Raw genomic sequence first — 26,307 nt, forward strand, 5'->3', positions numbered from 1 at the left:
AAGAATCTGACGATAAAAATGGGCAGTGTACGATAGAATTTAATTTCAAATATTTACCGGAGTTTACGTCCTATTGCATCTCGCGCAACCTACGCAACACACCGGGTGTCCCATTTTAACCAAGACACATTAGATGAAAGATATTTTCAAAGATGTTCTAACTTTGATCCCGTAAAACTCATCGCGTGAAAATAATAAAACGTAAGGTTTCCTTGTCTTCCATACGCTCAATTTCATGAGATTAACGTTGAAGCGTCTTTTTAACTAAACATTTTCAGATACAAGTACCTCGATGCTCTCTTGTCGACAATTAAAATTAAAAAGATAGTAAACTGACGTATAGTTCCGCTGAAGAAATCAAAGATCGGCTTTGAAACGCCTTCACCATAAATCTCGTGGTCATCGTAAGACATCCTCCTCGATACGAAACAAGTCTTATGCGAAACCTTTTTTTTACCATAACGATTAAATACTTTGCGAGACAATTACGTGGAAGTATTCAAATGGGGCACCCTGTGTATATTCGTTTCTTGGTCCTTGAAATTCCTATACAGGAATAGCACCTTCGAATATGAAAGGAAATATTCAGTTCGCTCGCTGGCGTTTGATTTTCGACGCGAGAAGTGCATCACGGCCGAAGATTGCCGAGTAAATAAGAGATATTGTCTTCCGGAAACACCTGGAAGTCACTTCGACGGAAACGCCACCATGCCCGATGAATATTTCACGCGCTGAATTTTCGTTTCGTAGCGGAACACTGAATCTATAAGTAATTTCGATCTCGGGCGAGCGCTCATTTTTCGATTGGAATTCGTCGAAAGGCTGTCCTCGTTCGAAAGGCAATAATACACTCGACAGAGCTGGAAGGTTGAGTTCACCGTGATGCGTGGTGTATAGGAAATCTGATTGAGACGGAAGGGAATCGACACTCATAACTTTGTGATTCTTTAGGAATCCTTTTAGGAGATTGCTTTCACGGCTTTCTAGTTATAAATATGTCAAAGAAAGTGGATTCTTTCGAGTATACTTCGGAGAAGCAGTCAAATTTGTCGTCTTTCTAAATAATAATGCGCGTTCCAGTAGTGAGAAATATGATTAAATTCCGATATCACGAGATCGATATGGTGGAATAGCAGAGTTAATCAAATACTTGATGATAGAAGATAGAATGATAAATAAGACGAAAATAATGGATATTATAGGATTTTTTATTTATTCAGAGATATTAGAAATTAAGCTTCCCAATGATTTCTATCCTATATGATAAGTTTATTGATCGATAGATTTATTTACGATGGATTAAACAGGAAACGATGGTTATTTAACGTGAACTAAATACAGTAACGTGCTATAACTAGGACAACTGAAATTCACAACCCACAACTAGTAGTTTATAACTCATAACAACTCGGAAACTCTCGTCTCCTCACCACTCGACTCTCCACTCACGACTACTCCACTCGACTACTCAACTCGCGACTACCTCAATTCGATTCTCAACTCATGACTACTTCACTGGACTACTCAATTCGACTCTCAACTTATGACTACTCCACTCGACTACTCAACTCATGACTACTTCACTGGATTAGTCAACTCGACTCTCAACTCACGACTACTCCATTGGAGTACTCAACTTGACTCTCAACTCACGACTACTCCACTGGACTACTCAACTCGACTCTCAACTCCCGACTACTCGACTCGACTCTTAACTCACAACTTCCTCACTCGACTCTTTAGGTGACGACCACCCGGTAAAACTTCCAGGCCCTTTGGCCTAACGGCACTTAAGACTTTTCGCAATATTGTTTATGGTTCAGCCGATATTTCTTAGGCCATTTGTCCACGATACTACAATATTGTAGAATCATATCAAGAAATATTCGATGTATGTTCGAATGAGAATTAGTTCTTTCTATGAAAACAACCACCGTTATGAAATTCAGAATTTGTTTAATTAGGTAAAATTTTTCCGCGATGTAATTACATTCGGTCGAAATTAATTTGTATCTTTCAAACATAATAATAAATAATTAATAACGATTCATTGGTTCGTCGTATATTAATTTACATACTTGCACACATTTGTTGATATATTGTGATCGTATTCATCGTATGCTGTAAGTAAAATGTACGGAAATTGAAAAGATCAGGCAATATTAATTTTATTAAATTTACAATAAATTAGCCTTGCTCGGTTTCGTGAATACATTAATCACAATGTCTACGTACATCCAATTAAAGATTTTAAATCTTGATGAAGATACCATCAAGCGAAACTTTATTTAATCGCGCAAAATCGCTGCACAAATAAATTAGCAAAGTCAAATTCAGAATACTAAATACACAACTAGTTTAATTTTTGCAACTCTACGCTGTATATCGACATTTTACGACAGGATAATTGTTATCGCGTTGTAATAGAAACTTTAGAGTTAGAAGCTTGTTTTTCTTCGATATAAAGATTAATAATAATATAACCAACTTAATAACAACGTACTGAGAAATTAAAATAATTAAAGCTACAAAAATCATTTTTACCCTGTCCAGATAAAACTTAACGATTTTAAACTTACAGCTTTTTCTGAGGCAACGATAACCATAATGACGCATTATATACAATCATCGCATATTGAAAAGTTGAAGGACGATTTTTATCCAGCATTTAAATTTTGAATTTTTTTTCTTTCATGTAAAAAAAGCTTAAGAAATATAAACTTCTCATACTTGTGCCTATCTTCTCGATAATATTGTTAATTTCATTTAGAAAGATTGGTAAACATTTTTCCAACTAAACTAAGGACGGTGACAGGAAAGTTTAATTCGATAAAGTGAAAGAATATACAAAAAAATTGGCATTAAATTCGTTCAAGAAATTCGTATCCTTCTTAAAACTGCAAGATGATCGTTTGTTATACAGTTTCGCGAAGTAACGAAATTCCAAATTTAAATACAACGATCGACGAAAAAGATTCAAAGTCGATCGATAAAGAAGACATCGTTTCTCAACAAAACGAGCTTCGTCTATCGACGAAGTTTTTACAAAACTTCTTTAAACAATCAGAAACAGAATACTTTGGAATACATTGGAATACAAGAACCATTTGAAACTGGAATTTACTTAAACGACAACTTATTTGCGAAAGCGATCATAAAGCAACGTCGTGAAAGAAACACAGTACAGCAGACATCCAGGTTGTCCGGAAAGTGTCTTTCTTTTACAGACACGTCTTTTACAACAACGTATCTTTATACAAACATAAAACCTAATCTGTCGAACGTTGTAATCTTTATCTTGATAGAACAAAATGGATCATACGTAACACGATAAAACAATATAAAAGAGAAAATGTTGTACATCCATCATTTCCTTATAAAACGAAAGAAACTTTTCGGACAACCCCATACACGAATTTTTCTTCAATTTTGTTACCATCTTTTTAAACAGTCCAATAAATATCTGCCATATAACGAAGGAATATAACGAAGAAATCTCTTTTCTGAACCAGTCAGTTCGCATTCTTGCGAACCTGACCGCGGCGAACTTATTACGACAATTCTCGAACTTTCTCAAACTACATTTCCAACGTGCAGATTCCTCGTCCCTGGAAAATTCTTCTCTTTACAGAGCCCCAACTTCCGGAATAACTTCTGTAATTATGGTTATGGCTGATTCAAGTTTATCCGCGGAAGGTATTTTCCGCTGTCAAACCTATTTTTCAAGCTTACGTCCTATTTTCGTCAAAGACAACGGCTTTGTCAAGTTGCTCTCGGCCGGTCGACGTGGCGAACTATACGTCGCCTCTGTAACCTCGGCTCGTTATAATTCATGAAATTTCAAAAAGTTTCGTCCAATAAGTACGCGTAATATACATTGCGAGTCGCCCTCTTAGCGACTTAGCGGCTTGCGAGTTGGTCAGGACGCGAACTTTGAACCCACTCGGAACGCAATGGACAAAGTTAACCTGCGGTGAGCACGCTATTTATTCTGCTTTTACAACAAACGACAGACTTGGTAGACGACGAACTTGATGTTTGTTCGATCGTCGAATTGAATTAATTCGACGCTTAGACAGAGCACAGCGATAGATGCTAACTGACTGTTTGTTAGACGCGCGAGTTAAAGACGACTGACAAGTTGGTACACTGCAGACTGAAGATCGTAGAACGATGACGAGTCTTGGCAAGTTTGTTTTCTCGCGGAAATTCGGTAACACGCGGATTGGAGAATTTCTGAATTACTGGAACTAAAAAGCTGAGAGAGAAACACGATAATTGGTCAATTTGGAAAGTTTCGTTTCATCTGATGTATTGTGTTAATTAAACTGGAAAAGATTTCTTTTTCACAAGAAGACAACACAGATCTGTCGATCGGAATAATCAACTGAATTAATTAGACGCTTTATACGCTCTGTAAACCGCAGAAATTCAAAGCAGTTCACGCGTACCAAATGGAAGATTTAACCGTAATCATTCGTTGAACACAATAGACCGATAAACTCACTTTACCCTCCTCTGCTACCGATTTACATAACCTTTGTGTCAGCTGCATCGACACGAATCACATTGAAAGGAAACACAAGACAGAATATGTACAATTGTCGTTGTAAAAGTGGATGCTACGACGACTGTAAGAAAAAATGGTAAAATTATTTGAAAATAACGAGGAAGAATTGGATCTGGTTGGATAACACGTTGAAATATAACTGAAGATATCGATGGAACAAAATTTTAATGAAAATTTGGCCTGCATGGAGCAGCATAATTTGTAATGCATTTACCAGCCACAAGCACTTGACGGCAGAGCTGTGAGGCAAAATTCGACAATCGGTTTTCCCAACGTGCTCCCACGAGCATTTCTGCTCGACGACTGCAACAAATGCATCTCCATTCCGGCGGCGTGGTTACCAAGCGCTAAGTACAAAGTTTTCACCGTAAGTTTCAACGAGCTTACGAAACTGTCACCAGCTAACTTGCAAGCGCATCGCTTGCGTGGGAACGTAGAAGCCTACGTCGATGGCGCAGGTGTTGATTCTTTGACTGCCTTCCTTGCGATTCTTTGCTACGTCTGTTACACAGTTATTTTCAAAGCTTGTCTCGTAAACGTGCGAAACAGCTGTATGGAAAACGATCGAGTCGTGTATTATATAAAAGGATCGACTTTAATCCACAGATTGTAATAATATCGCGATATTCCTCTAGCCAGGAAATTCTTAAAAATATCTGCCTGCTCAACACTGCTCTTTTGTAAGAAAGTAATGAATCAATAAATATAAAAATATTCTATTATTACGTATTTTTTAAAGATCAGTGATTTTCACTGGTTTTGGTAGAAATAGCTTCGTTTAACTGTCGGTAGTTTTAGTGTTAATCTACACACTTAACGTGCTCAACACTGTCCTTTTGTAAGAAAGTAATGAATCAATAAATATAAAAATATTCTATTATTACGTATTTTTTAAAGACCAGTGATTTTCACTGGTTTTGGTAGAAATAGCTTCGTTTAACTGTCGGTAGTTTTAGTGTTAATCTACACACTTAACGTCGTTCGTAGTTCCATCTATAGCTTCGAAATATGGCGCAAGTGAACAAATTAAATATCTTATTTCATCCAAATTCTATCCCAAGGTATAGATATCAGAAAACTTCTTGAAATTTCATTATCGCCGTGAATTAAATGGAACTTTTCTTAAAACGGAACACAGAAATCGCAGAAGGAATTGCATATTGAAAGATTGTAATATTTCTGGAACTCAAAAATTGTCGTTCCAAATTTGTACGATCTCTGTATCAATTTTTCAATTCAAATATTGCTTAATGGAATCGAAAGATATAAAATTTTGTTGTATCTAATAATACTTTCATCCAGGGACGAATAAAACGAACTAATTTTGATAGATAGCGAATGTAGAAATATTTTCATATCGAATGAAACTTTCATCCCTTAGAAACTTTTATCCCGAAAACTTTTATCCCTTAGCGCAAAGATGGTTGCAATTTTTCTTGCTTTTTTTCTCGCTGGCTCCAGATAACGTAATGTCTTGTCCTCAAAACCTGGCACATAAGGCGCGTATTACCATTATCCGCGTCCATTTCACGGCAAATACAATTCTCGATGCAGCTCAGTAGCGCGAGCCGTCATCCATCTTCATCATTTTAAAATTTACGACCGGTCATATCTGGCGTACCTATAAAAATTTCTCGGCATAGAAAATCGCTAGCGTTATCTTTCAGCCCTAAACATCATCGTCACGCTCTACTTTCTCCTCTAGTCGAATATTCATAGTAAATACACAAAACAATTTTTCCACGTTTTCCAGGTATACCGTAACGCGCGTGTAAGAATTTTCCGTTACGCTATCTTCCAAAAGTTGAAAAATTAAGATCGTGAATTTACTTTGAGCACGATCCGACACTACGAACGACCGTATGGAGAATAATCTTCAAACGTAGAATTCAACGTAGCGCGAACAACGATGGACACAAAGCGAGATTACTGGAAACTTGCACTTTAAACAGCTGCAGTCGAATCGCAATGAATGAAATTTAATTAATGACTGGCCGATCAGACGCGCGCTCACAGAAACTTGTAGAACTTCATTCCGCCGAGTTCCTTGGAATTTTCAATAATCTCTGATTAAAGGGTGCGGCTTTTCGAGTATGCCGGATCGCGCGTACAATCGCACGTCCCACGTTCGCCGGGAAATTTGTTAAGTAGCGTTGTTCGTAGAAACTGGAACGCGCAGCGAAGAAACTGTAAGTCCCTTTACACAGCGCCGTGTTTAGCGAGGAAATTCCTGAATGGTACTAATCGATTTTCTAAAACAATTTCTCTCTTCTGGTAAAGGTATTTTAGGTAATTTTCAATTACACGGTAATTTATTAACGCGATCATTGAATTATCGATCTTCTAAACCAATTTCTCAGCTGGTAAGGTATTTCCGGTGATCTTCCACTATATGGTAATTTATTAGTGAAATTGTTGAATTAACTAATCTTAGAATCAGCGCAAGAACAGATAAAGTTCAGATTTTCCGTGAGAACAGTTACAACTTTATCGTTACGCTTTCTCTTGTAAATGCATCTTCCTTCTCTCCCACTCACACTATCTTCACCCACACTATCTTTTCTTTCCTTCATTGTTGTAATAATTCGTCGTCGTAATAAATGTCGTTCGTTATAATAATTCGTTTCATTGTTGTAATAGGAATTACAAGTAACGAATTAATTGCCAAAATTAGATCAGATTAAAATAAATCGCATCTTTCTCTTTTGCTTCAATTTTCTCCAAGTAACATACTACAACGCTCGTAACGTAGGTTTTACTTGAAAGCTATAGTATCATTTCCTTCTGTATCCTTTCCAAATACTTTTATCAGAGAAAATCTAATTACCACGAGGATCCGAGAGAATCGTAAATGCAGTTACGAGTCAGCGTTTTAACGAAAATTTCAACCTTCTTTTTTCTCTATCGAATTTATTCGAATGGATTCACCACTATTCTTCATGGTTAAACCGTGAAGGCAAGAGGTCACCAAGTAATGTTGGACTGCCGAGGGCTTTATTCGTTGTCCGAGATACGATCAACTGTTCTTTCTGGAAAATTGGCAACCACTTTTCCCTATGAATCCGCGGCATCGTCGTGAAAACGTATTTGTCTGATGTTTCTGAACTTACAGCTTCGAATCTAGACAATTTCATATTTCAAACTAACCATTGGTCTAAGATATTATCATTTTGTAATAATTTCCTTCTTTTTTCCACATCGTAATTAACTATATAAATTTTGATTAAAATGGGAATTTAATTTTGCAAAGTTTAATAACGTAATTATGGCAAACTTTTATCAAGAGCACAGGATATTCCATTTGAAGCTGCAAGTAATTGTATCTCAGACTATAAATTATTTAAAAAAAAGTCTCGGGTACATATTTTTATTAAATAAAAAGATAGTAATTCGAATGTCGAGATCAAAATCTAATTACGCATTGGCATTCCCCACGGAATGAAAAATTACTTCAGCGCAAAAGTAGGAAATCCCCCGTGAAAATTCTCACTAACTAGCAAACTAACAGTTTGCTTGGGATTCTTTGATGTTGCATATTCGTTGGTAAAGTTGAATAATACGCGCGCAGTAGCACAGATGCCTTGTACTTTCAGTTTACCGTGAAACCACGTCTTTTATATTATTTTTCGTAGTCCATAAACGCGTGCATCGAATATCAACGTACACCGACTATACTTGGAAGATTTGTTTTTCGGATTAAAAGTTGCAGCAAGTACTTGATACTACGAGGCTTTCACGCGTAATCGTAAAATTGAACTTTGCTAATTATGATGATAATAAGGTGACGTTATATTAGGTTGTCCGAAATGTATCTTTCGTTTTATAAGGAAATAATAGACGCACAATGTTTTCTGTTTTATATTAGTTTATTGAATTATGCACGAACATAGTAATAGAAATAAAACGAAATGGTCACACCTAATTCAATAAAACAATATAAAACAGAAATTGTTGTTCATCTATCGTTACGTCGCGTGAGATAGTCCGTGCGCCGTCCTTCATTGCCTGGCCGTCAAGGGTCCACGTACCGTCATTCAGACAAATCAAAGCTCAGCAGTCAGAGTCAAATCTCGACAACAGTCAAAGTCAAAACACAGTGGCCAAGTCGAAAACAGTCAATCGACAATAACAGTCAGAGTCATCACAGTAGTCAATAAGAGTCAAATCTCGACAACAGGCAAAGTCAATACACAGTCGCCAAGTCGAAAACAGTCAATCGACAATAACAGTCAGAGTTATCACAGTAGTCAATAAGAGTCAAATCTCGACAACAGTCAAGGTCAAAACACAGTCGCCAAGTCGAAAACAGTCAATCGACAATAACAGTCAGAGTCATCACAGTAGTCAATAAGAGTCAAATCTCCACAACAGTCAAAGTCAATACACAGTCGCCAAGTCGAAAACAGTCAATCGACAATAACAGTCAGAGTCATCACAGTAGTCAATAAGAGTCAAATCTCCACAACAGTCAAAGTCAAAACACAGTCGCCAAGTCGAAAACAGTCAATCGACAATAACAGTCAGAGTCATCACAGTAGTCAGTAAGGGTCAAATCTCGACAACAGTCAAAGTCAAAACACAGTCGCCAAGTCGAAAACAGTCAATCGACAATAACAGTCAGAGTCATCACAGTAGTCAATAAGAGTCAAATTTCGACAACAGTCAAAGTCAATACACAGTCGCCAACACGAAAAGAGTCTCAGGCCGTACTCACTCGTAGTTTGGCAGTCAACATACTCACAATTGTATCAAATATTGAAGTTATTGAATTGTTTGGAAATATATATATATATTATAACCTGTTAAAATCAGCGTTATACTCACTCAACCACCCCTATTATCCTAATCGAAATAGGGGATCGATCGATTCGTGACGTTGGTTATTCGAATCGTAACGGGAATTTACGGCTCCCGTTGACGCGTTTCTTCGAGATCGCGTCTCTCTGCGAACGGTCGAAACATCTATTATCACCTTATTAAACGAAAGAAACTTTTCGGACAACCTAATATCTGGACGAGGTACACAGCGAGCAACGCGTAATGCACCGTGAAAACGCTGTTCACTGTTTCGGCAAAATATGTGTAACAATTTTAACGTATATACGCGGTCAGTTACAAACGTATACGTACACCCGTTAAATATAAAATATCACAGTAAAAACGTTAGCTTTGTGAATTTCGTTAGCACATTGACACACGTATAGTTAAGAAACAACACCATTTATTCGTTTACATCTTCGTAAAGAGGAAAGGCGTAAAAAGATATAAAATATAAAAAAGAATAAAATAAAAATAAAATAAGAAATAATCATTGAAGATTGGCAATTTAATTTGCATTTCAGTTTTATTCGAAGAAACTACATTCTGTACGGCTAAAGAACAGTTCCACCAATGCTTCCACAGTTGCGTTTTTGGCATAAATACATACGATACATCTCTGTAGCGACGAGTATGCGGCTATGGCTATACTTTGTCCTAGGTTTATAGAGATACACGCGACCGGTTGACAGACCTCGTTAATCCTCCGTATGCGACTCCTTCAGAGAAATAACTACGAACAAAATGTATGATACGTCGTAAAAAAAAAAAAAAAAAAAAGGCAGGAACGACCAACGTTTCGTAAATAACTGTATTTGCAGTAAAATTGTTAAATTCGTAAAACGACTCGCCTTACGTCGAATAACTTTCTCACAAAATATTTCTCTCTCGCTTGGTTGCGAGAATTATTGATCATTTTTATTCACCTACTCTGGATATGGGAACTGTACTAAAATATACTACTATATCAAATAACGCTATACTAAATAAGATATAAAAATCTGTAATATAATAAAACACTAAAATTGGAACCGGAAACGATTAGAATTCACTTTGCGTCGCGCGGTATAAAAATAAAAGTTCCAATGAAAAAAATTGGCGAAGCCGGAATTCTCCAAGTGAGAAATACCTGTATCGGCGAAAAGTTTCTGTAAGAGCTGAAATATTTTCACCAGCCATTGTGCGTAGCTGGATTCCAGAGCCGGCGTGTATTACGTTGACCATTTTTTTTCCTTGAAATGACATTCTACTTGTTTCCCGTATGAAATTTTTCACTCTTCCCGATGGTGAACATTTTTTCGCTTTGAGTCGTTCAGCTTTTACTATAACGGCGTTTGAAAAGTGGGAAACAATGGAAACCACAGTTCGTGATCCGCGGTGTGATTGAGTTAACTCGCCTTTCAGTTAACCAGCGAAAAAATTACCCCGTACAATAGAAAGTTTCGCCAAAAGCTTCCCTCGAGTCTCGTAATTAAATTACGGAATGTCGAGCAACGTATTGTTCCACGCATTGCGTTTATCGGCGTACGTTTCCGTTAATAGCGCGAAAATTTTGACACGGCGCGAAAAAAGAAGAAAAAGAAGAAAAAAAAAAAAAAGAACGCGGCCGAGAGAAAAACGGCGGCGGCAAAACGTGCCACCATTAGGAGTAAGAGCCAGTAGCCAGATTCTCTAGTGTTCTCGGCCAACTTTATGCAGCTTTTTGTCACGTTCGCCGAGAAGAGCTACGGCAGCGCAAGAGGATATAGTTCTTGTCGCTGTCAAATGCAAGATTATCCCTTCTGGTTCGCTGTCATTTGGAACATTCGTGTTTTACGCGAGAGAGAAATATTATATCCACGCGAGCATCCGCTTTAGATTGGTTGTCGCGCACCTTGAATAGAGAGGACGTGTTTTCGTAATAACGCGGGTCTTTTCTTATTTTAGTGGCCGATGAATGGATTGAAACGAATAGGGAAATTTACGTTGCCACGTGTTGAATGCGCGAATTTATGCGCCACTTTTGTTTTCGTTGCAACGAAGGTAAAAACATATGCAATATGAAAGCGAGAGGATTCGGAATATATAGGAAGAAAAAAAGAAATAAATTGTTCGTTTGCTACGATAATAAATCAAAATTGTGGAATAAAGTTCGTTTATATGGGATTTGCCTTTTCGAAAACTGCCTTCAATTTTATCGGAATTTATTTTCCAAACTTTCGAGTAAAATGGAAAATCGAACGATTTATGATAATTCCGTGATTCGTATCGATTCGCCTTGATTCCGTTCGTTCCTCGTATTTTCGTCATTTCAGATTGTACTCGAACGTGACAAGTTGGGAAAAAAATGATTAATATCAAAGGTCTTATTAGATGACATTAGTGTTGCAGAAATTGGAATATTCGCAACACTCGTAGTAACTGGGGCAATTATTTATCATTCTGGATGACTATTTCCAAACTTCACGCGCACGTCACGCGGCCCCAACTTTCCTGGATTTGACTTGCAAAACCATTTGTAAGGAGCTCGCGAAATTTCTCTGCTCATTATTCAAATGAACTGTCACGTGGTTATAAGGTAACACGTTAGCTACCTCGTACTCGCTACACTTTTAATTAATCAAATGCGATGACTCCTAAGTTCTTGCAAATGGAACACTCTTTCGAACCGAGCGACGTCCAACCTTGCAACTTCTACCAAAGATCAAAGAGAAGATCGTTTAAACGAAATAATCACCTCCGATAGACTACCTAAATAATTATTAACAATAACTGTCTAAATAATTATTTCTAAATCGGACAGATCGATAAATAACGCGATCGAACTGCAGAAGGAACATCGTCGTTTAACTATTTCCGAAACGAAATTTCCCAACGTTCTTTTAAACACCGCTAGAACCGTATGCCCTCGGCAAATTACAGAATAATCAACGCAAAGTAGATCACAGTGGCGCGTCTTTATTATTCGACGCCTGGAACATCCTTTCAACTAGCGGGAGGAATCCGTTGAAAGCGGTACTCTAATTCACGTTTCCAAGCCGGTGACGAGAGCTATTAAAGTTCATGATGCCGCTTTTACATGCAGTTCCATCACTTTCGAATGGTTAACACGCGCCAACCTCGCGTTTCATCGTCAAACGCATCCATTCGTCTCTCTTGTTCGTCCTTTTGAATGGAGAAAGGTGGCGAAAGAGAAAGAAGAAAGGGAGAGGGATACTAATTGAAGAACACCAACGTTGACGACTAATAATCAGGCGGACGCGGAAGAAAAGCTCGACAAATTTAATTCCAACGGCTAAATATCGTAGAATCGTCTGTTTTCTTCTTTACGAGACGCATATCGCGTACCTGGTCGAGGGATTCGTCGATGTTGAAAAAAAAGAGGAACGATACGAGAGAAAATGAAATCTTTTGGAAAAAGTCAGAGAGAAAAATGGGAAATGCGAAAAAGGATTATGCTGGATCAGCGTGTCATATTCCTTGGCGCCTGTCTTGTAGCAAATTAACGCTGCTACGGACCTCGTTCCCTTATGTCGCAATTTCTTATGTCCATTTAACGAGCAACACGATTTTTAACGTTTGAAGAACAACTTTAACAGACGCTTAAGGAAATTAAGGCTGCTACTACGGTGCCTAGATATTCTACGTTGGTATAAATCGGTATAATTCGAACGATACCGATCGAAGTAGAACGGTCGTAATTAAACGAAAATTAATTTTGGCCCAAGATACGATAATTAAAAAAAAAAAAAGGAAAAAATAATCTGAAATTTGGTAGTTCTAATAAAACACAGGTTTGGATCTTGAATGATGCAAAGAACCGCAGCTGGGGTTAAGAACGTTGAGTTATTCAAGAAGTGGCATGACTAGGATAAATAAAACTTTGTACTAAATTCTACTTAAAGTAGAATATTTCAGATAGAAAATTATTAAGTTGACCATTTATCAACGACAAGATTTTTCCTTTCAATAGGTAGCTAATAGTCTCTGGGCTTTTGAAAGCAAGGAACAAGATATTGTCTGCATATATCGTGTACTATTGCAGCAATTAAAACTATCTTTGAATTTCCACGTGCTACACATTCGTTTATACTGTTCTACGTATTAATCTCGTAGAACAAACAATGGAAATACCGCGTTCTTTTTCCTTTTAGAGATTCTATCAAATTCACCTGAATTTATTTAATCCTAGCTTAGTATTTAGATTAAGGAACACTCGAAATGTATTTCGCCGCAGAAACGATACAACTAAATTCGACTTCATCCGGCGATAAACGTAAATCCAGTCGTAGGTTTGGAAATTTATTCGGCGCGCTTACCTTAGCCAAATTCTTTTCTCCGCGATCGAATAAGTGAAGTATATCTTGATCGCGATACTAGCGGAGAAATCGATTAACGAAATCGTGTAAAAACGTTTCGCTGTGAACGTTCCCAGCACGATAATACGGGGCAATTATAAATGCATTTCGTGTTTTCATGATAAAGTCATAAATCAACCGCGATACATAATTATAATATGCATCAGTTTCGTTCTCGTGAACATTTCTCGCGTACGAAAATATTTTTTGCGGTAAATCGTGACAGAATTTATAATATCTCGTGTTTGTGAGAAACGTTAGATAGCAAACGACGTTAATTAATAATATAGCCTTAAGAATTATTTTTTTAGCGAAATAATTTTACAAATATAAAAGGGTAGAAAGGAAGATAGATAAAATTGTTGGAAGGATTTCGATGTTTATGGAGAATTTCAAGGCACAAAAATGCGCAGAATTCGCGTAATATGTTAAAACATATGACGTATTTAAAGCATAGCATTCGTTGGAATTTTTCATGAGCGAAACGTAGCTCTGTTTAGATTCCACCATGCTCTTCATTGCGTTCATAAAAAGATAAAAGTACTCAAAGTTTAATAATAACAAAATATGTATATCCGCTGTGAGAAGTACAAAATGTTTACCAACATACTACATTTACGTACGTGGTTTTTTCACTGCCATTGTTACCAATTATTTATTATCAATATCGTTGTACATGAACGATAGTACAATATTTATTTTTCTAATTTATAAATAAAGGCTACAAAGTCTTAAACTACAATTACAATTAGTACCAAGTATAAAGGAAATATTTTGGACGTGTTTTGCGTTATAACGTTTTACATAACAATATCAAGTTTATTTCCATAATCATAATGCAAGACCTGACGTCACTCGGTTGCCACAGTTTTAGAGTTGCAGTTCCAGAAATCCTATATACGAATATCATGTCGGTGTATCCTGCACTTGAAAAACAGGCAAACATCATTCACATTGTTGAAGAAGTAACCGAAACGTATCCTCAACAACAGCTGAATGCCCTACACAGGCTTTGCATTTATTACCGCAAAGTGTGTCTATTTTCATAACGAGATGAAATAATAGACCAACTGTTAGCAGAGTTTGTTGATAAAGACTTTTGCTTAGAATAATTTGCAAAACATACGGAGAACAGGTTGGATACATTCCAGAGCAATCTACAAAATAGAGACATTCCTGTCTGAAAGTTTGATTATCCAAACGCAATATTTTAATGTAATAATTTAACATGTACACGTATACAGGTTGGTTGGTAATTGGTGGTACAAGCGGAAAGGGGGTGATTCTACGCGAAAAAAGAAGTCGAAAATATAGAATAAAAATTTCTTTTTATTTTTTTTTAATTTTTCCATCAAGACAACGATCTATAGTGAGATCCGTTATAACGAGACGCGATAAAGTGCACGCGTACCGAGCGAAAATTCAAAGTCGATTTTCTCGAAAACAAAGCCTCGAACGAAAAATTGTTATTCTATATTTTCGACTTCTTTTTTCGCGTAGAATCACCCCCTTTCCGCTTGTACCATCAGTTACCAACCACCCTGTATATCGTATTTTACTAGCTTCCCTATACAGTGTATTTTTTCCTTTATTCGATCCAGTGAATTCTGATTAAATGAATTTAGTATGAAACTAATGGCGTTCTATTGGGTGGGTAACTAAGTGATTGCGGTTTTTGTTATTAGGTGGTAATGACAAAATCCGTAATCACTTAATTGCCAACCCATTAGTTATCGAGACGAAGAACCACGTAATTAGAAATATCGAAAGTGGTGTAAGTGCCATGGAACTAAAAAAAAAGGAAAACACACGGTGTCGGAAAAGTCACAATCACAGACATTGAAAAACAAAACCGTTGAGAATTGTCTGGACCACGTAGATTCCTCGAATGCTGACGACAGTAGAAAATCCTTAAATACACCGATTTCATGAAATCGTTTCATTGCGATAAAGACGATGATAACGACGATTTCATACAAATGGAAATAGCAAACGAAAGTGGTAATAGAGAGGAAAAAGAGCTTCGATGTTTCCAAGTACAGAAAGAGTGTAATTTTATGCAGTTACTTGTATCGTTGAAAGAATTATGTGACTCAGCAGACAAATAGATACGGAATCGGCAAGTATTTCAAGAATTTCTCGATCGATGTTGGTCTGTATTCGAATAAATGAAATTTCGTACGAAAAGAGCGATTGTTGTCTGCTATCCGAGAATTTCATCGAATCTTGTCAATCTCGAACGTAATAATCACTAACACATAGAAGATCGTCCAGGAAAAGTCAATATGAATTTAAATCTGGTCTTATACAATTGCAACTTTTCTCAGTCAAATCTCCTATAATTTTTCGCGTAGAAGATAAATTAAAATAAAAAGGGAGGACCATATTATACGAATGCTTTCATCGATACATCGCAACGACTGCACAATGTGAATATAATTCTCGGTACGCTGCGCGTGTAGCTAATGAAGTGCAACTGACTTTTGTTTGGTAAAGGATTATTAATATTCGGATAATTAGAATTGATCGGATTAACAGCTAATTACGACGTTGATGCCGAAGATAATTTCGATATTGAATGTAAGTGTAGTGATAGGAATGTTTGATGATAATGTCTCTTGACGGTAATGGTTAACGATGATAATGCATCGATGGTGATAATGCTCGAAGATAACGACGCTAATAACGCGATATCGTTAATTTCCTCGTTTCGGATCCTAATTTATAGCGTTTGGAAAACCAAAGCAGAGAATTCGCTGGTTTAGTTTTCGACTAACTACGTCGTCTTATGGCAAATTCCCATCTACTTACTCGCCACTACCAAACAAAGTCACGATAGAATTTATGAAACAACGCGAACATTTCGTTTCACGGATGGAACATTGCTCGCACGATATTTCACCTGTTGTAATAAACAGCAATAATTGCTGCTATACCCGGATGAAATATTAATCGGCGATAAAATATCGACGTAATTCATAGACATTCCCTAGACTCTGGACTATCATCGAACTCAATTATCGTACAGTTGTGCGTGTTCAATTTAATTAATCCTTGGAATTATATTAACAAACGAATTAATTTAATAGCGATACGTAACATATTTACGGTTAAAATAGAAATCATTTCTAACTCGTTTATTCTACTTGGAAACTTTGAAAATAGGTAGCTTTGGTAGAACGTTTCTCGGTAATCTTAGCAGATTAAATAACGGAAATTAAATTATCTGGATACTCGGGCGTATTCTAATTACGAAAGGGAATCCAGATTCTATCTGGATATGTATTGGTCAAATGACGCAACGCTTTCCAGAAGCTCGCGTGATATAAAATCGAAACGCAAGTTTAATGTCTTACGACATCAACGTACGTTAACATTCGTATTCGTACGAGGTAGATGGTGTAACGATTTAAAAAAGAGTATGTTTTAATGTCAAACATTTTCGAAGAAACGCTATATGGCGATTAACGTGTTCGTGGGTAATAGAACTGATGATTTATGTTAGTCGTAGGTTTTGTATATCGTGTCTTTCTATTACGAATTGTAAAGAATGTCTGTTTTAAGTTTGTGCGGAAATTATACGTACCGAGGGAATCGTAGTATTTCCTTATCTTAATTTCACTTAAAGTTGCTCGCGACTATACACACGCTCATTTTCCTATTACCTTTACCTGCTATCTAATTTTCGTTTCAATCAATTTATAGATGACACACGCGTGATACATACGTGTAAGTAATTGCATTATGATAAATTATATTACAGGTATTACTTTGTTCATAATTATCACGCGTCGTTATATTCTCACAAAATAGAATTCTCTTGAATAATCTATACTTAGGCGAACACGCAACAGAAAAGAACTATCAGAAACAATTAATTGATACTATTGAGATATGTGTAATTTTGTGTGCTACATTAGATTTGCCGCGTAGTAGTGACACACGTATACGAGTATGAGCGTGTGGGAGTATGTGCGTGCACAGCGTCTCGTAAAACAATGAATGTAACTGTTCCGTTGGTAGTGTGGTAAAGAAGATGGTAAGACAAAGAGAGCGCTGAGACGCGTGCAAACGCGTATCGACGAATATCTTGTAAATCACATATCAAATAAATGTGAAACTATTTTGATATCAATTCTAAGTGTAATGTAAGTGTTCCTATACATTTATTTCGGCGATTAAGATCCACAATTGTCAACAGATACGTAGATTAAAATTTCTAATCGTGAACGAATTCATCTTCATCTTTTTACCACCTAATCTACCTATTATGATACATTCTGCGTTATGGTAATACTTGAAATAAATTATGAATAAATGAAAAACGCAACATCTTCGTGCTGTTAATGATACAACGCACGTTACGATTCCATTACGTGTTTCGAGCTACCTATGAGGTTGTTGTCCGAAAAGTTTCTTTCGTTTCATAAGGCGATAATAGATAAACAACAATTTCTGTTTTATATTATTTTATTGAATTAGGTGCGATCCATTTCGTTCTATTTCTATTATTATGTTCGTACATAATTCAATAAACTAATATAAAACAAAGAACATTGTGGATTTTACTATCTCTTACTTTCTTACTATTTCAACTGAAACAACTAAACAAACACTAGAGAATAGTGTCTATTCGTGATTCTTAATTCCTAATACCCAGGTAGGTATACTCGTTTCATTAAAATACTTTCGATAATCCGATCGATATTTAAAGAAATGAAACCGATCGTTCGCGATATTCAATTATTCGAGATACAGCAAGTTCTTCAAAACAAGGTCGATTCACGATTCTGTGGCTTGGTTTGGACACACGATTCCGCGGCTTCCGGTAAAATGGCGGTGAAATCGTTGCACCCACGACATGCCAGCGCGATTCAACGGAAACGCGACGTGCTCGTTAACAATGCACAGCCGTTGACGGCTCGTTACGCGGCTTAATAAAATAATGAGCTCACAACCGTAGTTGTAATTAGGAATCATCGATGGAACTCTAACGCGCCAGTGTTGGTAACTGTGTTCGTAACGTCGTTCCAGTTTGGTAACAGTTTTGTAATATTGTATGAAATGTAATATATCGAGGTACAATGAAGTACGATTATTTACGATATTAGTTATTGATACTTTTATGCTTTTATGTTAATTATAAATTTATGTAATATATATATACGAATAAACGAGGTAGAAAAGGATAGTTTTTTTTATTATTATTTAATTTGTACTTTACAAGGACATTTGGTCAATTTTTCTAGCTTAATTGTTAAATAACATGTGAATGGCTACCCCCAACGGAATACCATTTTCGAATTTGACTATTTTATTTCTTTAGTGAGGTCAGTGGGGTATTTTTTTAGTCTTCTTTGTAGAATTTTTTTTTATTATTTAATTTGTACTTTACAATTTGTCCAGCTGGACATTTGGTAAATTTTTCTAGCTTAATCGCTAAATAACACGTGGATGGCTACCCCCAACGGAATACCATCATCAAGTTTGTCTATTTTATATCTTTAGTGAGGTCAGTGGGATATTTTTTTAGTCTTCTTTGTAGAATTTTTTTTTATTATTTAATTTGTACTTTGCAATATGTGCAGCTGGACGTTTGATAAATTTTTCTCCCTTAATTGCTAAATAAAACGCGGATGGCTACTCCCAGCGGGTTACCATTTTCCAATTTGACTATTTTATTTCTTTAGTGAGGTCAGTGGACTGTTTTCTTTTTAGTCTTCTTTCTATGAGGGTGTTGCTCGCTTCAGCAGCCAGCTGGTTTCGATGTGTTGCCGTTTTTTCCTTGTATTTTTCTGCGTACCTGTCGATTTCTTCTATGACCGTTGGTATTGAAAAGGACAGTGACGTAGACAGACGTACAATGACAATACTAACTTTAAAAAGGATATACAATTTAGCAGAAAAGATTGAAGAACAAAGACGATTAAAACGCGTGTATTGTACGTAATACGCGTAACGTGTAAGGAATGATGATTTTTCGTGCAGAATATAGTCATAACGCGAGTCGTTCCATTATCCTATTGTTCTGAATACAATTAATTGGGATAATCGAGGTTCCACTGTAACTGAGCGTTTCCACTTAAACAAAACATGCTGTGTGTGACTTCTAACAAATATCTTCGACGGTTGATAATTAACGATACAACAAGATTTAGCAGTCGTTATTAGCACGTTAGATTGCAGCGTCGGAGGAACAACAATTGCCATTCATCAACCCAATAGTGTGAGAAATACGGTCGTGTGCCTATTATGAACGTGAACGATGGTGAAATGCAGCCGGAACAGTCGATCTCTTGCGACTGTTCGTCGTGTGCCGTTAAATTTCGCACGGAAAGCAAACTTGCCGAACGAATGCAGAACTGGTAGACCGCTTGTCCCCACAAAGTTGAAACAAAAGAGTAAATCCACAGGGATAAAATCGAGGCTCGGGTGTCAGCGATTTGATCGGCGCGCAATTCCTTGTCGCGATATTCGTCTCTGTCGTTTTCATTGAAATTTCAAAGCGACAAATTGAATTGGACGTTCACCGCCTGCGGCTTTCAATTAACGCAAATCACAAAGAAACGTAAATAAACGCTCGCATTACCCAAAAGTCCGTGACAATCGTTTCGCGTGATACAGCAGCGAAAACCTCGTAAAAGCAGAGAAAAATAATACATAGAATATTAAAAGTTGTGGAGCGTTGACGTAACGCTATCGCAGCCGTTTGTTTGCTTTTCACAGATAGAAGTTTGCTTTTATCGATTGTATTTATTGGTGAAATCGATTCGGACAGAGAGCTTGCGTTTGCTGATAGAATACACCGCCACATATCACGTTACACGCAATATGCTATTAAGTAAATTTCGTCGAAATCGGTAATTCTTCTCGTAATAGCCTCTCTGCAAGTTGCTGAAAACGTACAGTTGCTCGTATTAATGTCGTTTCGAGCACAAAAGCGATGATTTAAGCATCGTGTTGCTAATTCTAACGAAACTACCTTCCACCGTCTGTTGCAGCTGGAAAATGCGTAAACAATTTCTTCCTAATAATATTTAATTGTACGATAGATTGTATATACGTAGCGGTTGCAATAATTATAGCAGAAATGTCAGTTCCGATGGTGAACGACAGGGGCGTAGCCAGTGGTTGACGAATAACATTCGAATGACGCTTATCGCGTGTGTCACGATTGTACGACCGACACGATACACACGATGGCGATTTATCAATGCTGGGTGTGGCGAAAGTTACGTTGTAGCCAGCGATACTACTATATATACCCTTCCAACAGAACAGATTACAGCCTCCATTTGTTATAAAAATTTACTGACTTTTGTAGATTATCAACAAAGTCGTGTTCGGTGGTATTAACGCGAGCGGCCCTTGATCGATCCAAGGCCCACGTTATGTTAACGCGACGTTTCGCTTGTAATCGGAGTATGCTGATTACGATGGAACATTGTCAAGCGACTCTGGTATTATTTATAGAAACTGCAAGACATTTAGTGCACCGATTACGTTGTAATTTCTATACCTATAATTCCCTGCATTTGTTTCAAACTCTGCACGATGATCTAGTCTCGCCTCACAGCTGATAAGATTTCAAAATGCTTCGTATTCGTAACGCACTGAAAAAAGTACAGTTTACTAAACTAGAAAAAAAGAAAGAAGAAAAGGTGAAGACCATCGAACATTTGCAGATCCTACAGCGATAGCCAGGTACTGTAAAAGACACGCTGTATGAAGATTTCTGTAGGCGACCTTACAAATACCAGCTCTTGTGATATTTATATTTATCGTATCGTATTTATTACGTTACGTTTATGGAATCAATTCCTCGATACAAGAAGCAAAACTGAACTCGCGACCGCGCGAAAGAAGCGGATCTGTTAACTGGGAATTTTATTATTATCCGAACCACAGCTTCTAGTTTTACTACTTCGCGGATAGTTTCACTTCTGCTAAGAAACATTTCTCGCCATGCGATTCGCTGCCAGACACTAAAACCCTATTACTAAGCGAACCAAGCCACGGAAGGGCTTTCGTGACGCAGATAAGAAAACGGTACCGTTTTAAGAGCACTGGTTTGGTCGTGAAACGCGTTTTCAGGAGGTGCAGCAGGAGGGGAGGGAGGGTCACGAACTTAAGTCTGTCGACTACGTGTTCGATTACGACCATACGGCCGTACTGGATCTGTGATTAAATTCGATTGGTTCCGACAAACTCAGCTTTGCATAGGTCATGCATTCTCGATGTACAGCAATTACACGTAAATACGACCGTATCGCACGAGTTTCGTCGTGAAAAAGGTAACAGCGTCGCGCAATTTCTGGGAAATGAATCGTTACACTTGTGACGCACCGGAAACGCTCGGTGCACGCGATCAGATTCGAAAAATCCAGGGGTGTTTTTATGTCGCGTTGCAATCTTGCTCCGATAATTTAAAAAAAAAAAAAAAAAAGAAAAAAGGAAGGAAAAAGGGAAAAGAGAGAAAAAAGAGAAAAGGCAGAAAGAATTATCTTCGAACATGATAATTACACTACGAATAGACGCGCGTTCATGGGAAGTTTAATGGCGCATAAATCTACAGAACGCGACTGATATGCGATAAAATACTCTCGAGGGATGATACTCGTTGTGACGTTTTATTAGCGAAAACAAATCACCGATTTCTTCCAGTCTGCTTCAGTTTGGTTCCGTTGAGCCGAGATATGGCTGGTGTATTAACGAGATTTTTAATGCTTAAAGAAGACCGACATTGGTTCGTGCTATATAACACGAAAGACTGGAAAACGTCTTCCTACGAGACAGACATCGCACAACTATTTCACAAGCAACGAGTTTCTTGGAACGACGTTTCGTTTCCGTTCTCGTTCCCAGTGCGAAATACCACGGGTTGGAGTTCGTGACTGGCGACCAATGATTTGCCATAAGTTTTCAGCGGATTCACTCGAGATTAAAGCGATCACGGAATATTTTCTTGACATCGGCCGGTAATTGCGTCGCGTTATTAAACAACGAGCCACCATCATCGTTCTATCGGAGATTGAGTTTTTAATGGAAACCTCTTGACGCTGGAAACAGGTTCACCCGTTTTAATTTATCCATTTATTCCGTGGTAGGAATTTAATTCGTCGTACGAACTTTAAGATTTCTTCGAAACGTGCGACGCTTACGTTAGGCGAAAGGAAATAAGTTGGAAGGAGAAACAACTTTTTTAATTTCGCTGCATGCCTGGTTTATGTACTTTGTCTTAAATTAATTATTGCAGTTTTACGTAGTCTGTAAATTATAATATGATTACATTATGGTGTCGTCCGTTCACTGCCAACAGTTTTCGCATGTTACACATTTTTCAAATATTAAAACGCGCGTTGAACGCGTCAAAAGTAATACGAAATAATTAGTCATTTTTCTGTCCAAATTTTCATATCAAAGTAAAAATTTTGTCGAAACGTTTTAATCAACGGCCGTACGAATATTACTACTTTAATTTCATCAAAAACTTTCAAAATGCTTTCTACATATATCGTTGCCCCTACCTACTCGTGCGTTTGATTTAAAAAGCAAATAGGAAGGTGATACTAAACATCAAAAAGTATGAAATAATTCCATGTAATTACAATATAACTATTCCATTTCATACAATTAACAACGACATGATATTTAATATAATATACATCACGCGTGTTTAGTCGCCATAAATCAAATAAGTCAAACGTTTAGACGTTTAAACGTATCATTTAGTCACCATATTCTATTATAACACAGATCATATATTATTTTAATATTACAAGTAAGTAAATCCTACAAACGATCTGTAGTATATTTCAAATTCACAATGCAAACACGATAAAGAATTCACAGAACAAAAAGACAATCTTCCAGAGATATCAACTTCCAACGAATTCGCTAAGAAATTAACCAACGCTGCTAACTGTTCCTCTGTGGAAATATTTCTAATCGGCTCACCGACAAATTTACCGAAGCAAGAACGAAAGAAAGAAGAGTAATCACGCCCCTCGCACGGATCTAATACTCGTAAAAAATAATCCCGCGCAATCCTTTCTCCAATTCGTTGGAGCTCGTTTCGTTTCGCGAAAATAAAGCAACCTGGTCGGCCGAAAATATCGATACACTGGCAAAAATACAGTTGGACGTATCGATTGACATACCTGAGAGGCAACCAGAATGTCGCCGCAGTCCTGAATACCTACAATCGCGCTCGGTTATTCACCCAGGAGACATTTGTCCTGGCAAATCCAGAAATAGATGGTCGAATGGACGACTGGCCGATGTTAAAAACCACCGGTCGCTTTGTCCCGACGAAACGCGTTCGGCTTGTTGCTCGTTTCTCCGTTCTATTCTAAACCGCAGCAAGCATCGAGACGAGTGAAGTCAACCCGGGAAAATGTTGTTACGTTCGATTCGAACGGCGCACGTGGTACGAATCGACGTTTAAATGTCACTTTGTACGAGAGCGCTGTGTATCAAAGGAAAGTTGGATAGTTTCCGCCACCAAATTGTGTTCTTCTGAATTATACGCTTTTCATTTTTCAGAGGGAGAATGCAATAGAAAATTCAGGATTTTAAATATTGGAAATATAAATTGACGTGGATGGATGGAATTAAAGCGGAGTCTCGGTTATCCGAGTACCGTTTAATCGAAGTTTTCATAGCGTCCGGCACGCTTTCAACTTTACCGTAACTTCACTTTTGTCGAAATTTTAAAACGAAAGTTACGAAAACGTAAATAACCGGTTATCGTGAAAACGGTTAATCAAACTCTCGCAGATAATAGATTAGATAATTGATCAAACCTGGATGCATGAACAATACGTTACATTGTCAAAATCTCCTCTATGACTTTGTTAAACGATTTACGAACACTGACAGATCTTTATCCGAGGTAGGTCCATCTGAAGATCGAATAATCGGATAATCGAGACTTTACGGCGATTCAGTTTGGTATGTTTTGGTATGTTTCCTCCAGTACAATACGGTCGCTTGTGTATCAGATTCGATTAACTAAATTGCCCTACTAATTGTAAGTGGGTTTTCGAAATCGGTGAGTACTGGTTCCGAAAACTGGTTCGAAAGCAGCTTGTGAAGATCGAGTATTTGGCAAGCACAATGGACGAACCACTGTATCGTAGGAATAGCGTTCAAGTCTTATGAAACGAAGCCTGGATTTGATTCCAATTTGTAGAAATTCAAGTTGCTCTGTTCGCTATCTTTGATAAAGAAGTAAATGACGTTTGGTTCATGAAGAACCGAAGCAACAGAGTAGGATGTGTCTGAGGTGTGGAAGGAATTTAGAACACGGGAAAATCACTAGACAAAGGAGAGTACATTAATAATGCGCGATGCAGTATCGTGTGTAAACGATGATAATCCAGGTCCATGAATATGCAAGCCTTCACGAGCCATGGCAATTTCGTTCGACACGTGAAGCTCTACAGCTAATTCCTCGTTCCTTCGTGCATTAACTGGGGTCCGTGTCTGTGCGTAAGTGTGTGTTCTTTCGTCGTAGGATTTGAGAAATATTTTACGACGTACAACGTCGTGTCGCGGTACTAAGCTTGCGAAAATTCGATACTTCGTCTTACGTCCTTTGGTTTTTCCAAGAATTTTTCTATTCACCACCTTCTCAGTCGTTTTAATAGTCGAACAAACAAGCGAAAAAATGCTATGATATCCTTCGATAAAACGACGCGGAATTGAAATGAAATAGAAACGATGAGAGATATATGAAAATTCTTTCCACTTCCATAATGTGCAGTCTAACGCCAGTCACGTACAGGAGATTCGAGTTTAATTTGGATCCTTTAAAGTAGCAACGAGATGTAAGAGAAATTTTAAGCGACGGTTAATTGCATTTTTCTCTTGTTTTAAGGTGCACCGAATCCGCGAAATCGAGGTTCAACGTAAGATTCAACGTTATAGTCACTTTCCATGATATTTTTTCTATTAAGTATATGTTCATGTAATTTATTTATTTATTATGCATAGCCCACTTGTCTATCGGTTTGGAACGTATTTCCGGCTTTACATTTTCCTCTTATTTTCTACGTTTACCTCCCACACTCCGCCTACGGCCTATTCTAAAGTTTCAACATTTGCATATAACAACACCTATCGTTTACCCAAAATCCTCCCTTTGTTCTCTCTGTTATACCGTTCTTCCTCCTATTCGTCTCCCTTCCGATGTTCAATATTGTTTCCTGTCCCTCTTTCATTTCTGTTTCTTACTATTGCTCCTAACCCTTTTGTTCTCCCCTCTTCTTCCTTCCTGCCTACCTTAGCTATCGTCTCATCCTCTCTGTTCTCCCCGGTATTTCTATTCTCCAACCCATTGATCCTAATATCATCTTCGCGTCTTCTTCCGTTCTTGTCTTCTCACGGCACGGGTCTCGTCTCCTCCCTCTTCAGAATCTACGCTTCTTTTCCGCATTCTCCCTCCAATATTTTTTCGATTTAGAATGATTTCCATATCCGTATCTGGCTACAAGTCTTTGCTTCTCGTCCTCCCTTCCCAGTATCTGTTAGTCTCCTCCAGTTATTATGTAAAAATATGAAAATAATTTAGAAGCGCTT

The 26,307-nt window shown here is 37.5% G+C and overlaps 1 protein-coding gene across 1 annotated transcript in view; it reads left to right on the forward strand.

Moving 5' to 3' along the window:
* The window catches only part of LOC117234573 (5-hydroxytryptamine receptor 1A), a 111,454-nt gene that overhangs the window by 36,421 nt on the left and 48,726 nt on the right, over positions 1 to 26,307 (forward strand). The gene's annotated exons all lie outside the window — the stretch shown is intronic.

Source organism: Bombus vosnesenskii, unplaced genomic scaffold, assembly GCF_011952255.1.
Source record: "Bombus vosnesenskii isolate JDL3184/JDL3185 unplaced genomic scaffold, Bvos_JDL3184-5_v1.1 scf7180000013305, whole genome shotgun sequence".
Taxonomy (NCBI): domain Eukaryota; kingdom Metazoa; phylum Arthropoda; class Insecta; order Hymenoptera; family Apidae; genus Bombus; species Bombus vosnesenskii.